Genomic DNA, 15,985 nt, shown 5'->3' on the forward strand with positions numbered 1-15,985 from the left:
GCTTCATTTGTTTTGTTTACGGCTGACATGCGGCATTGCTATGGCTTAATTGTGGCCCAAATCTGGCAAACAGGAGCGGACCGCCCAAGTGCCATCATTCCACGCGGTATGTGGGCCAGATGAAAGTGTCAAGTGTGGGCCAGAACTGGGCCACAGCAATTTTGGTGTCTGGGCCAGATGTGGCCCAGTTCTGCTTCATTTGTTTTGTTTACGGCTGACATGCGGCATTGCTATGGCTTAATTGTGGCCCAAATCTGGCAAACAGGAGCGGACCGCCCAAGTGCCATCATTCCACGCGGTATGTGGGCCAGATGAAAGTGTCAAGTGTGGGCCAGAACTGGGCCACAGCAATTTTGGTGTCTGGGTTAGATGTGGCCCAGTTCTGCTTCATTTGTTTTGTTTACGGCTGACATGCGGCATTGCTATGGCTTAATTGTGGCCCAAATCTGGCAAACAGGAGCGGACCGCCCAAGTGCCATCATTCCACGCGGTATGTGGGCCAGATGAAAGTGTCAAGTGTGGGCCAGAACTGGGCCACAGCAATTTTGGTGTCTGGGTTAGATGTGGCCCAGTTCTGCTTCATTTGTTTTGTTTACGGCTGACATGCGGCATTGCTATGGCTTAATTGTGGCCCAAATCTGGCAAACAGGAGTGGACCGCCCAAGTGCCATCTTTCCACGCGGTATGTGGGCCAGATGAAAGTGTCAAGTGTGGGCTGGATCTGGGCCACAGCAATTTTGGTGTCTGGGTTAGATGTGGCCCAGTTCTGCTTCATTTGTTTTGTTTACGGCTGACATGCGGCATTGCTATGGCTTAATTGTGGCCCAAATCTGGCAAACAGGAGCAGACCGCCCAAATGCCATCATTCCACGCGGTATGTGGGCCAGATGAGAATGATGGCACTTGGACGGCCCGCTCCTGTTTTCCAGATATGGGCCACAGATAAGCCATAGCAATGCCGCATGTCAACCTTAAACAAAACAAATGTGTGACATAGTTCATTTTAATTCTGGCTCAGATCTGATACCTTACTCTGGCCCACATACCACATGGAATGTTGGCAATTGTGCGACCCGCTCCTGTTTTCCACATTTGGGCCATAAGAAAGCCTTAGCAATGCCACATGTAACCAACAACAAACCAAATAAACCACACCTGGCAACAGTTGATTTTTACACAAACCCTGGTCTTTCCCAACATTCCTCACGTGGGCCAAAGCAGCATGGAATGGTGGCACTTTTGCAATGCACTCCTGTTTGCCAGATCTGGTCCACAAGCAGGACATTTGATCAGTCACATGTTAGCCAAGAATTAACTAAATAAACCATAACTGTGTGTGTTTGTGTGTGCGCGCGCACTAAGTGAACTCTGCATCAACAATATCAAACATACAGTAAAGAGATATGGCCCCTCTTTATGTTAAGGTAAGTTACAATCCAAACACATTTCTGAAAACATTTGCATCATTTATTAATATTGCCAAAGAACAACCCACTGCAAGTTTACATTTTCAAAACTGGAAAGCAATCTAAAAATATATATATATAAAAAAAATAAACAAACACAAAATATGTGCATAGAAAGCATTGTAGAAACTAAATAAAAATAAAACATGTTTCCAGTAGCTTTGGTCATCATTATCTCCTTGACTGGGCCCACCTTCGTCATGGCAATCTTGCAAGCCTTAATTGGATACACAAATGATAAAAACTGTTGACTCAGTAACAGAACGCTGATTATACAATAGTGTTGAAATACAAAACAAACACACACGCACAACTATTTAGAAGCCAAATTAAATAAAAAAAAAACAAATAATTTGTTTTTACCTTTTCTACTAATAGTGAAGCTGCAAGTTTTAAAAACTTTAAAAACAGCTCTCTATGTGCTTTAATGAAAGCAGCACATTAATACTGAATGGTGAATAAATGGACTGGAACTACCAGTGCATTAAACGGTTTGGTAACACTAGTCTTATTTGTTAACATCAGTTAATGTATTAACTAGTATTAACTAACATGAACTACATTATTTATTAAGCTTTCTTAATGTTAGTCAATCATTGTTTGTTCATGTTAGTTTACAGTGCATCAACTAATGTTAACAAATACAGCTATTGATTTTAATAATGGGTTAGTAAGCATCACAATTAACATTAACTAAGATTAATAAATGCTGTAGAAGAATGGTTCTGGCCTCATGTTAACTAAAGTAGTTAACTAATGTTAACTTGTAAAGTGTTACAAATGTTTTAATGCACACCTTGCAGCCAATCAAAATCAAGTATTCAGACAGACCATGGTATTATACACATATAGCAAAAACACAATGTAACTGACTTACAGGTGTCTTGGACCCTCCTTCGTTTCTCTCTTTCTCTTCTCCCTCCGTCTCGGTCACTTGCAAGATGAAGCCATTTTTTAATAAATGATTCTATCTCTTGATCAGTGGCCGCAGCTGTCAGTCTGTTGTTTCTGACAGTTCCTAAAAAAAGATAACATTTGTAAATGCAAGGATGGATTACACAACCTTTAAAATCTTGGGACCCAATTAGGGCCCACAAGCCAAGTGCATAGTTTGTCAGCGCCAATGTAAAGAACATTTTGGCCATGGCCAAGGACACTCTTTGCTTCCAGATGCCCAAAAGGAACAAGTTTGACACCTGCTAGGAAAATCGGACTGCGTCAGAAAATGGATTATGGATTATGAAATTATTGGTACCCCTAGATTTTTTTTAACGAGTAAAATATCTCAGAAGTATATTTCCATTATACCTTTTTTAGCACACCATGGTGAACATAGAATTGTCCAGTTATGACTTCTTGTTTCACAGGAGTTTAAATAGGAGGAAACACAGAGGCCAAATTCCCTTAATCATTCATCACAATGAGTCAAACCAAAGAATATAGTTCTGATGTGCATCAAAAGATTGTTGAGCTTCACAAAATAGAAAGTGACTCTAAGAAAGTAGCAAAAGAATTGACAATCCCCATTTTGACCATCAGGACAATAATTAAGAAGTTAATCAACTAAAGATGTTACGAATCTGCCAGGAAGAGGACGTGTGTCTATATTACCTTAATGTACGGTGAGGAGGAGAGTTTGAGTGACCAAAGAGTCTTCAAGGATCACAGATGGAGAATTGCAGAGATTACTTGAGACTTGGGGGTCAGAAAGCCTAAACAAATATATCAAACAACCCCTACATCAAAAAACATGTTGTTTTGGGAGAGCTTCAAGAAATATCATCCTCGCTCCACCAAAAAAAAACTCCAGCATATCTGAAACGCAAGTATCAAACGCGAAACGCAAGTAACTTTGTGGGCGGATCCCGGCCGCTGACGCTATTATACCGGCGGGATAAACGACTCTTGCGTCCGACGCAAACCTAAAATGGGTTGGTCTGAAGTAGCTTCATTATTCATGTGGTTTGGGCGTAACGTGAAATAAACCAATCAGATTTATACCCAAGTATAAATCTTATTATGGGTCGTGGTTGGATCTTCCAACACAACGGTCCAAAACAAACATAAAAATCAACATAAAAATGGGTCACTGAGCACAAAATTAAGCTTCTGCCATGACCGTCCCAGTCCCCTAAACTGAACCCTATAGAAAATGAGTGGGGTGAACTGAAGAGAAGCAGCATCAGCATGAACTTGTGAATCTGAAGGATCTGGAGAGATTCTGTAAGGAGGAATGGTCTCTGATCTCTTTTTAGTTGTTCTCCAAACTCGTCAGGCATTATAGAAGAAAACTCAGAGCTGTTATCTTTGCAAAAGATCATTATGGCCAGCGTGTTTTGGAGAAAAGCATTTATTTCATAATGTGATTTACCCCCCACTTTCAATTATTTTACTTCAATGAAAGGTTAGATTTTTGAGATTTTTAAAAAATAAAAGATCAAAAAGATAAACAATCCAGATTTATTTTTTACAGCTATTTTTGATCATATTTACCAGGGGTGCCGTTAAGTCTGACCACAACTGTACTTGAACATTACTTGAGAATACTTCATAAAATAAACTTAAAGTATATATTTATTTAAACTAGCCTATACTTTTTCATAAGGGATGCAACAGGTAATATGGATATATCCATTGCCTGTTGCATCAGTTTCTCATTGTATGAGAGTTCCATACAGTATGTGTGGGGATGGACAGCAATGTTTGGGATTGTTTCCACAATTAAGCTTTTAGTGATAAACTGCTGGCTGCCATACCCTTGCCAGGGCAGAGCAGTACAAGTGCTTTACTGTTTACTTTTTTTTAATCAACCTTTTTTAATAATTTCGTAATCTGAGCATTAATATGCATCAAGCATGCAAGAAGTAGAGAATGGACTTATTAGACTGAAGATAGTGAAATGTATCACTTACCAGTAATTACATCTTTCAGCTGGAGTCTGTGGAAAGCTGTTTTGCCATTGATGCCACGCCAGTTGAGTTGTTTGCCAAGGGAGTTGGTAATACAGTGCCCCATAACCCGCCAAACGCTATCCTTAATGTCAACTCCTCCAATGAAGCTCAATGCAGTAATCTAAAAAAGATCATTTAAAAGCCATGGATACATGTTTTATATTAACACTACTCACAGTTACCCAATTCAGAAGAAAATTAAAAATACATTATATAGGGCTGCACAGTCAATTAATAAAATTTTAATCACGATCACGAGTAAACTGTCTGATCACGTGGCTTAATGAGCCAATAATCAGAGTTGTTCCCTGCACCGCGCAGCTTAGTTTCTAGATATAGAAACTAGAATGTTTTGCCGGACTGGACAAAAGCGAAGCGAACTGGACGAGAGAGACCGAGGGTGTCTGTGCGCGAGCAATAGTGCGCGAGAGAGACCGAGGGTGTCTGCGCGCGAGCGACTTCAAATAACAAGAGACTTTTCAAATAACAATGACTCTGAATTTTATTCACCGACATCGGGATCCCACTTACATGGCTACCTACAAATAAATCAATAATTTGACACAAAATATTGATTTAAAAATGAGTTTATTGATTTAAAAACGATTGTATTGCTTCCGTTAAAGAACTAAGTTCTGTTATCAAGAAATAACAGACCGCATTCTACATTAGAATTTAACCAAGCCATGTAATAATAGGTACCGGTAGTCTATCCTAATATTAATTATAAATACAATGTATATAAAATATTATAAATACAATATAAAATAATAATAAATGATTTATTTGTATTTATTCTTTAAGGAGATGCACTGAATTTTGGTGAATAAGAGAACCTATTTTATTTTGCTGCACATATTTGTACATTAGCAGGAAATGTAGCACAATATGAATGTGAAAGCAGGTATGTATAATTGGCCTATGTGACAAAAATGTGTTTTGGTTCAAATCAACAAATAATCGTGATAATTAATCGTGATCTCAATATTGATCAAAAATAATCGTGATTATCATTTTGGCCATAATCGTGCAGCCCTAACATTATATCACTTCACGCTTAGTTGGCATTTAGAAAAGTCTCATTTTTGGATACTTGCTTTCTTAACCTGTTTTCTACTGTAGGCCTGCCACTCTATCACTGATGCAGTTCCATATTCAACTTACAAGGTGAAGTTGCAGTGTCCTTGAGGTCTAGGGCCGTTGAATGCTTAAATCTGATTGGTTGACAAACGTTCTACGGTGTGCAATTATTTTCAGGGAACCGCACAGCTAAAGTAGTTCCGGCAGGTCTTGACCTCATTACAGTTCCATATCACTTTGCGTAGTTAACTGTAATAACGGAAAATAGGATACAATTCATAACAAGAAAAACTTTAAATTTAATTTAAATAAATGAAGAACAGTCATATATAATATAATCAATAGAAAATTAAACTGAATATTTAAATAAATTGATAGTCCTGCTGCACGAGTTTTTGTAATTATTGCAGATAATATAGCCTAACAAATAAATAATTATTGAAAGGCCTATACTTGTTAAAAGGGCTTTGTGTTTCATTTATTAGGCCATCTGTCACTAATAGAAAAAAAGAATGAACGAATTAATTAAAACGAATTCAATTAATAAATAAATAATAATATTGACGCACATTTCTCTCTCTCTCTCATAACTGCATTAATAACTGCATAAAGCCGGGGACACACTTACTGTAAGGCCGTGAATGTAATTTGATACTTATGACTGATCATGCGCGCGTATTCAGCGCGTTCAGTCACAGTCAGATAATGTTTCTAGTCGTTAAGTGTGTCCAGCATTACTCTGCTATCAGCGGCTCAAACCTCCGTTACTAACTCTAAAATGACGTTCTGGAATTAGCAACGGAGCATGGGTTTAGATGCGCAAGGAATTAGTCCTACATACAAGAGCGTTTTAATGACAAAAACTTTACAAACGTCTTGAAATACATCATCTGAACAATATTTCGAGATGTGGTAACTGTAGTATAAGCGGAATAATTGACTCCAGGCCGTTGAATTATTATAAAAATAATGCACACCCGAGGTGTAACGGCCACGACGCAATTATTCTTTACTTGTTCATTTCGCATTCAAGTAACGTTAGCTTAGAGTTGAACTGCCAAAATAATGTAACTTCGAATATAAATTATTCCATCAACTCTATCACACAACATGCGGACTCCAACTGGATATAACGAAGCAATCGCTAACAAAAAGAAACATATCGATCTTACCTTGACTTTTTGCAGTCCGTCCTCCCTCCAACTGACAATCTTCTGACGTTTGAGCGCCTTTTTCGCGCTTTCCGGCTACGTTTAAATTTAAAGGGCCGTCAAATCGTCAGTTAGATTTTTTTTTTTTTTTTTTTTTCACAGACAACTACAAATGCAGTAAATATTTTATTTATACAAAATAGAGATCTAGTAGTAGTAAGTAAGCCGAAGCAAAAAAGTGGGACAATTTTGTCATGAATTGTCATGGTTAAAAAAGTTATAATAATATTATTTTATCATAGCTGCTTCTGCTGATTTGTCGTTCGTTTACTCTTATATCAATTTTCAATTAGTATTATTTTTTTTTTAAGAAAGATTATTTATAGCCTGAATATGACAGGTGTATAAATGTCAATTATATTTAGCCAGAAATGTAAAAACAATTAAAGGTTTATTTATTTTAAATAAAATATTTTTTATTTTAAAATAATAAAATATAATATTTGTTTTATTTTAATATATATATATATATATATATATATATATATATATATATATATATATATATATATATATATATATTAAAATATAAAAAGAAAATGTTTTATTAAATGTTAAAATATTAAAAATATAAAAAAATATTTAACATGTTTCAGGAACCGTGAATCGCAACCTTTTTGACTTCAATGTCCCCTTATATTCTCCACAACAAATCCCGTACATTTGTTATAAAAATAGCCAAATAATAAGAAATATCTTGATTTTTGATGGTTTTAGTTTTGTCATCATTTTAAGTCATCTTGAGCCTGAGGCCCCATTGGAAGTTTGTCTGGGTCTGCTCTAGAAGTTAGATGAAGTTAGAGATAAGCAAGGTTTCACCGAGTAGGCAACAACATGTTCCTGGCTCAACATCTTTGTTGATCCTGGAACAGCATTCAACTCGACCAATTAGATTTGAAGTTTGCAGTTATGTCAAGTTTAGGCTTACAAGTAACCATGCTTCTAGATCAGTGTTATTATCATTTCCCTCTGATTGTAGGTTTAGGGTTAGGGTTAGGGTTAGGGTTAGGACTATTTTTAGGGTTAGGACTATTTTTAGGGTTAGGACTATTTTTATGGACAGACTGTTGTTCCAAGATGAAAAAAATATTTTGATACAGGAACATGTACTTGGCAAAATCATTGTGCCCCAAGCTTTGCACAAACAGCAACTAAAGTATCTTCTTGCACATCCCAAAACCATAAAAACTCATAAGTTTGAACCTAGACACTTAAACTTTTCTAGACACTCTACCTACAAAACATATGTCAGCAATAGCATATATGTCATAGATGTAAGTACATGTACATCCAGCCTAAGTGTCTGCTGCATCCATACTAAAAATATTGTTAAAATGTTGTTTCAAAAATATTCAGGCCATTACAGTTTCAAACTCTTTCCTTTTTAAGCTAAATTAGCCATTGTCAGAAGTGTTGCATCCAAGCCATGAATGGACGGACCACTTTTGGTTCCCATCCAGATGAGCCAGTGCTCACTGTGCCATATCTTTGCCTAAACTGGCCCAGATATGTTTTAAGATAACTGGCCCACATTTGCTGCATTATATGTGGGACACTTTTGGCTCACATCCAGATGAGCCAGTGCTCACTGTGCCATATCTTTGCCAAAACTACCCCAGATATGTTTTAAGATAACTGGCCCACATTTGCAGCATTATATGTGGGCCACTTTTGGCTCATATTCAGATGAGCCAGTGCCACTGTGCCACATCTTTGCCAAAACTGGCCCAGATATGTTTTAAGATAACTGGCCCACATTTGCAGCATTATATGTGGGCCACTTTTGGCTCACATCCAGATGAGCTAGCTAGTGCCACTGTGCCATATCTTTGCCAAAACTGGCCCAGATATGTTTTAAGATAACTGGCCCACATTTGCAGCATTATATGTGGGCCACTTTTGGCACACATCCAAATGAGCCAGTGCTCACCGTGCCACATCTTTGCCAAAACTGGCCCAGATATGTTTTAAGATAACTGGCCCACATTTGCAGCATTATATGTGGGCCACTTTTAGCTCACATCCAGATGAGCCAGTGCTCACTGTGCCATATCTTTGCCAAAACTGGCCCAGATATGTTTTAAGATAACTGGCCCACATTTGCAGCATTATTTGTGGGCCACTTTTGGCTCACATACAGATGAGCCAGTGCTCACTGTGCCACATCTTTGCCAAAACTGGCCCAGATATGTTTTAAGATAACTGGGCCACATTTGCAGCATTATATGTGGGCCACTTTTGGCTCACATCCAGGTGAGCCAGTGCCACTGTGCCATATCTTTGCCAAAACTGGCCCAGATATGTTTTAAGATAACTGGGCCACATTTGCAGCATTATATGTGGGCCACTTTTGGCTCATATCCAGATGAGCCAGTGCTCACTGTGCCATATCTTTGCCAAAACTGGCCCAGATATATTTTAAGATAACTGGCCCACATTTGCAGCATTATATGTGGGCCACTTTTGGCTCACATCCAGATGAGCCAGTGCTCACTGTGCCACATATTTGCCAAAACTGGCCCAGATATGTTTTAAGATAACTGGGCCACATTTGCAGCATTATATGTGGGCCACTTTTGGCTCACATCCAGATGAGCCAGTGCTCACTGTGCCACATCTTTGCCCAAACTGGCCCAGATATGTTTTAAGATAACTGGGCCACATTTGCAGCATTATATGTGGGACACTTTTGGCTCACATCCAGATGAGCCAGTGCTCACTGTGCCACATCTTTGCCAAAACTGGCCCAGATATGTTTTAAGATAACTGGCCCACATTTGCAGCATTATATGTGGGCCACTTTTGGCTCACATCCAGATGAGCCAGTGCCACTGTGCCACATCTTTGCCAAAACTGGCCCAGATATGTTTTAAGATAACTGGGCCACATTTGCAGCATTATATGTGGGCCACTTTTGGCTCACATCCAGATGAGCCAGTGCCACTGTGCCACATCTTTGCCAAAACTACCCCAGATATGTTTTAAGATAACTGGCCCACATTTGCAGCATTATATGTGGGCCACTTTTGGCTCATATTCAGATGAGCCAGTGCCACTGTGCCACATCTTTGCCAAAACTGGCCCAGATATGTTTTAAGATAACTGGCCCACATTTGCAGCATTATATGTGGGCCACTTTTGGCTCACATCCAGATGAGCCAGTGCTCACTGTGCCATATCTTTGCCAAAACTGGCCCAGATATGTTTTAAGATAACTGGGCCACATTTGCAGCATTATTTGTGGGCCACTTTTGGCTCACATCCAGATGAGCCAGTGCTCACTGTGCCACATCTTTGCCAAAACTGGCCCAGATATGTTTTAAGATAACTGGGCCACATTTGCAGCATTATATGTGGGCCACTTTTGGCTCACATCCAGGTGAGCCAGTGCCACTGTGCCATATCTTTGCCAAAACTGGCCCAGATATGTTTTAAGATAACTGGGCCACATTTGCAGCATTATATGTGGGCCACTTTTGGCTCATATCCAGATGAGCCAGTGCTCACTGTGCCATATCTTTGCCAAAACTGGCCCAGATATGTTTTAAGATAACTGGCCCACATTTGCAGCATTATTTGTGGGCCACTTTTGGTTCACATCCACATGAGCCAGTGCTCACTGTGCCACATCTTTGCCCAAACTGGCCCAGATATGTTTTAAGATAACTGGGCCACATTTGCAGCATTATATGTGGGCCACTTTTGGCTCACATCCAGATGAGCCAGTGCTCACTGTGCCATATCTTTGCCAAAACTGGCCCAGATATGTTTTAAGATAACTGGCCCACATTTGCAGCATTATATGTGGGCCACTTTTGGCTCACATCCAGATGAGCCAGTGCTCACTGTGCCATATCTTTGCCAAAACTGGCCCAGATATGTTTTAAGATAACTGGCCCACATTTGCAGCATTATATGTGGGCCACTTTTGGCTCACATCCAGATGAGCCAGTGCCACTGTGCCACATCTTTGCCAAAACTGGCCCAGATATGTTTTAAGATAACTGGGCCACATTTGCAGCATTATATGTGGGCCACTTTTGGCTCATATCCAGATGAGCCAGTGCCACTGTGCCACATCTTTGCCAAAACTGGCCCAGATATGTTTTAAGATAACTGGCCCACATTTGCTGCATTATATGTGGGCCACTTTTGGCTCACATCCAGATGAGCCAGTGCTCACTGTGCCATATCTTTGCCAAAACTGGCCCAGATATGTTTTAAGATAACTGGCCCACATTTGCAGCATTATATGTGGGCCACTTTTGGCTCACATCCAGATGAGCCAGTGCTCACTGTGCCATATTTTTGCCAAAACTGGCCCAGATATGTTTTAAGATAACTGGGCCACATTTGCTGCATTATATGTGGGCCACTTTTGGCTCACATCCAGATGAGCCAGTGCCACTGTGCCACATCTTTGCCAAAACTGGCCCAGATATGTTTTAAAATAACTGGGCCACATTTGCTGCATTATATGTGGGCCACTTTTGGCTCATATTCAGATGAGCCAGTGCTCACTGTGACACATCTTTGCCAAAACTGGCCCAGATATGTTTTAAGATAACTGGGCCACATTTGCTGCATTATATGTGGGCCACTTTTGGCTCATATCCAGATGAGCCAGTGCCACTGTGCCACATCTTTGCCAAAACTGGCCCAGATATGTTTTAAGATAACTGGGCCACATTTGCTGCATTATATGTGGGCCACTTTTGGCTCATATTCAGATGAGCCAGTGCTCACTGTGCCACATCTTTGCCAAAACTGGCCCAAATATGTTTTAAGATAACTGGGCCACATTTGCAGCATCATATGTGGGCCACTTTTGGCTCATATCCAGATGAGCCAGTGCCACTGTGCCACATCTTTGCCAAAACTGGCCCAGATATGTTTTAAGATAACTGGGCCACATTTGCAGCATCATATGTGGGCCACTTTTGGCTCATATCCAGATGAGCCAGTGCCACTGTGCCACATCTTTGCCAAAACTGGCCCAGATATGTTTTAAGATAACTGGGCCACATTTGCAGCATTATATGTGGGCCACTTTTGGCTCATATCCAGATGAGCCAGTGCCACTGTGCCACATCTTTGCCAAAACTGGCCCAGATATGTTTTAAGATAACTGGGCCACATTTGCAGCATTATATGTGGGCCACTTTTGGCTCATATCCAGATGAGCCAGTGCTCACTGTGCCACATCTTTGCCAAAACTGGCCCAGATATGTTTTAAGATAACTGGGCCACATTTGCAGCATCATATGTGGGCCACTTTTGGCTCATATCCAGATGAGCCAGTGCCACTGTGCCACATCTTTGCCAAAACTGGCCCAGATATGTTTTAAGATAACTGGGCCACATTTGCAGCATTATATGTGGGCCACTTTTGGCTCATATCCAGATGAGCCAGTGCCACTGTGCCACATCTTTGCCAAAACTGGCCCATATATGTTTTAAGATAACTGGGCCACATTTGCTGCATTATATGTGGGCCATATTTGGTTTACATCCAGAGTAGTCATTGTTGATTGTGCCACGTTTTTGCCATAGGTGGCCCACATTTGGTTTGTGATATTTGGGCCATAATCATTATCTATCATATGGGCCACTTTAGGCTCACATTCAGATTACACATTGCCACGAGTGCCGCATCTTTGCCTAAAAAGGCCCACATGTGATTTTAAATATTTGGGCCATATTTGCCATTTTACATGTGGGCCACTTTAGGCTCAGATACATTTGGTCCGGGCCATAAGAATGCCTGCAGTGCCGCATCATTGCCTGAAGTGGCCCACATCCGTCTGCTATCTGGGGTGCATTGAATCATCATCACATTTGCACCTGCAATTAATGTTGACATTTTTTGAAATATCAACAATGATAATGGCATTGAATCAATGTTACAATGTGATGTTGCATCATCATGCTTGCACTCTCAGAAAATGAAACGCAACGACAACTAACTTTACAACCACAACGACTGAAATCAACTGCAAATAAATAACAATAAATCTCTAAAGATCTCAGCCGAAGTTCTAAAATAATAATGTGTGCGGTCACCATTATGGTTATCCGTGTTTGCTTTAGTTGGGCTCTTGACCCTTGACCGATTAACATTAGTTTTTAGGAACTATAGGAAGTTGATCAGGTGTTTTTGGCTGTTGTGGAGATGCCAAAAGTCATTTTAGATTTGTCTGATTCACTAATGTCTAATCTTTGATAATATTTTACTATATATTGGTCATAGTATCTCTGTGAAACTACAGCATGAATCTACACCCAGAATAAAAAAGTCTTCTTCTTCTGGTTATTGGCGGATCATATCTTTATGATATATACCGCCACCTACTGGACTACTACACAGGAGTGTGTTAAAAGGACGTTGGTAAATGACACCTTGAATCATAAAATCATAAAATAATAGCAAAACTACCCCCCACCCCTCCTCAAAAAAAAAAAAAAAAAAAAAAAACTCCTAAATTCTTCTACTTAAACCAGTATCGTTAAGATATATAATTAAATATTTGCTTCTTTGTCCCTGCATTCCTTGCTCCTGTAAAATATTATGAATGAAAAAAGTCTTCATAGAAACTGATTGCTGTTGGAAACTATCGCTGTAGATTCACAGTGGTGGTAACGCAACATTTGATACAGGATTAAACTCTGAATGAGATTAGTGTATGAAGAGACTTTATGATGATTATGTCATCATCTGTGTGTGTGTGATAACAAAAGTAACTTACACAAACAGTTAAAGCCATCAGAGAAATAAACTGTTGTTTAAAAAGTCAAGGGTCAAGAGTTCAACAAAAGCAAACACTCAAATAATCAACCATCAAACCAAACATTTTCAATTAAATATCAACATCTAAACTTCTGTTATTTCTCAATAAGAAATGTAGACATATAACAGAAATGAAGTCAAACTGATTAGTAATAAGTGTAATAATGTGTAATGGATGGAAGCACGGACGGACTGGATTTCCCCCCAAATAGGCCCCAACCACAACTACTAACAGCCACTACTATCTCACAGTGTTACTGTCATGATCCTGCCTCCTCCTCTGTCTCCCTCTGCTGGTCACACACACACACACACACACACACACACACACACACACACACACACACACACACACACACACACACACACACACACACACACACACACACACACACACACACACACACACACACACACACACACACACTTATTCACCATCACGCTCTCACTCTCTTTACTGACAGCTGTTTCCACTTTCCATTACGCTCATCCCTCTCCACCTGTTCCTGATCTCCTCTCATTATCTTGGCTTCTTCTAGGCTACGTTTACACGTTGCCGGTTATTTTCATAAACGGACATTTTACCCTCTCCGTTTTCAGAAAAGTGTTAGTTTACACGAACCCGTGTTTATGCCGTCAAGAACATGCCAAACCTGTAGGTGGCAGTGTAACGAGAAGCTCAAGCCCATGTTAGCCAATCAGAATCCCGAAAATATAGGTCGCAATTTTGACGCAGTGCAAGTTCTGTCGCATACTGTGACGTCGACTGCCTAAAACTCCGTTTTTCTCAGTTTACATGCAAACGTGCAAACAGAGTTTTTCAAAATCTCCACTCTGGCCGGAGTTTTTAGAAAGAATCGTTTTCAGAGGAGAATTCTCCGTTTGCGTGTAAACGAGGGGCACAACCGAAGGGAAATGTCTCCGTTTTTCAAAATAACCATGTACGTGTAAACGGGACCCTTGTCTGAGGCCACATTTACACATTGCCGGGTATTTAGAGAAACAAATATTTCCCCCCCTCCGTTTTCAATAACAACATCGTGCACACAACCCGCATTAATACGCTGTCGAGCTCCATCATAACTACACTCTAAAAAATGCTGGGTTGTTTTAACCCAAATCTGGGTCAAATATGGACTAACCCAACCGTTGGGTTAACATTTTTAATTAAAACATTTAACCCAACTGCTGGGTTTGTCCATATTTGACCCAAATTTGGGTTGAAACAACCCAGCATTTTTTAGAGTGTATGCCAAACCTATGGGCGGCAGTGTAGGGAGAAGGATAAAGCCATGCAAGCCAATCAGAATCCTCAGAATCGACAAGAGAGAACCTAAAACCCCGTTTCTCCCAGTTGACACGGCAACACACATAACCGGCGTTTTCAGAAATCTCCACTTTGGCCGGAGTTTTTAGAAATAATCGTTTCTTGGGATAAAAACGGCGTTTTCGTGTAAATGACAGGCCAAAACGTAGAGAAATATCTGCGTTTTCCCATCGTGTAAACGGGGCCTCAGTATCTAAGTCTCAGTATAACATCTGACAGTTAATATTAAAACAATCCTAAATTACTTTTAGATAACATATTCTTATAATACTTTCAATGTTATGGAAAGCGAACACATTGTTTAAACATGAATATTAAAGTCACCAAGCATGAGAACAGGAGATGAGGAGGAACAAGCAACGGTCAACGGTTCACTGAGTGAGCAAAATAACTATGAGAGAGCGATGCGCGTCAATCCTAAATCCATATTCAAATGTAGTAGTGTCATGAAAATCAAGATGTGTGAGTCAGAAATGATCTCGATAGATGACAGCGAGACCTCCCCTTTACTACGCAGTCATGGTCTAGATACTTATATCCATATAAATCATCAGGAACTTGCCAAGTTTCAGTGAGAAGGAAATGTTAAGTTTGTTGTCGTTGATAAATCAGTTGAGATAAGGGGCTTTATCGGAGATGCAAAGTGACGATGTGAGGGATTCAAGTCAGACGATGAGGTACATTGGTCATTACTGGTGAGATGAATCAGAGAGTGGCGTGTGGAAGAAGATGTGTGTGAGCATCATATGACAGTAAAAGAGCACACACAAACCTTATTCTAATATGGAACGGTAAAGAGTGTTGGTACGTGACAAGAGCGCCTCCACTCAAGGATAAAATATGATGAACAAGTCTGAGAATGTTCCTCGCATGGTTGAAAATACCATCATTGGCCTAGAAAGATAACACTCTGTGAGTCAAAACTATAAAGGATGCCCTCCCTTCACTGTCACACTGTCTTCAATGTACGACTGCTGGCCTTTTCTTGCAAGAAAATAAACCTCATCAAAGACTATTGGAAATGTTTGTCTCTTATTAATTGATAGAATTGTGTTTGCCACCACAGGCGCATAGTATAGCCAGCAGGGGGCGAGGTAGGCCTGGACGATATAGTTAGACCAGATGCATGGAAGAACATCAGGCTTGGAGCAGTGGATACTGAT

The 15,985-nt window shown here is 39.9% G+C and overlaps 1 protein-coding gene and 1 long non-coding RNA gene across 2 annotated transcripts in view; both read right to left on the bottom strand.

The window, feature by feature from the left end:
* LOC307001030 (deoxynucleoside triphosphate triphosphohydrolase SAMHD1-like) overlaps window positions 1–15,985 on the bottom strand; it is a 38,756-nt gene that overhangs the window by 22,280 nt on the left and 491 nt on the right. The gene's annotated exons all lie outside the window — the stretch shown is intronic.
* Window positions 1,449–5,746, bottom strand: LOC307001045. Its single transcript, XR_013798150.1, has 4 exons — window positions 5,582–5,746; window positions 4,379–4,538; window positions 2,344–2,484; window positions 1,449–1,683 (listed from the first exon to the last, which is right to left on the bottom strand). It is a non-coding gene; the product is annotated as an uncharacterized lncRNA (long non-coding RNA).

This window comes from Phoxinus phoxinus (genome assembly GCF_949152265.1).
Source record: "Phoxinus phoxinus genome assembly, chromosome: 6".
NCBI lineage: Eukaryota > Metazoa > Chordata > Actinopteri > Cypriniformes > Leuciscidae > Phoxinus > Phoxinus phoxinus.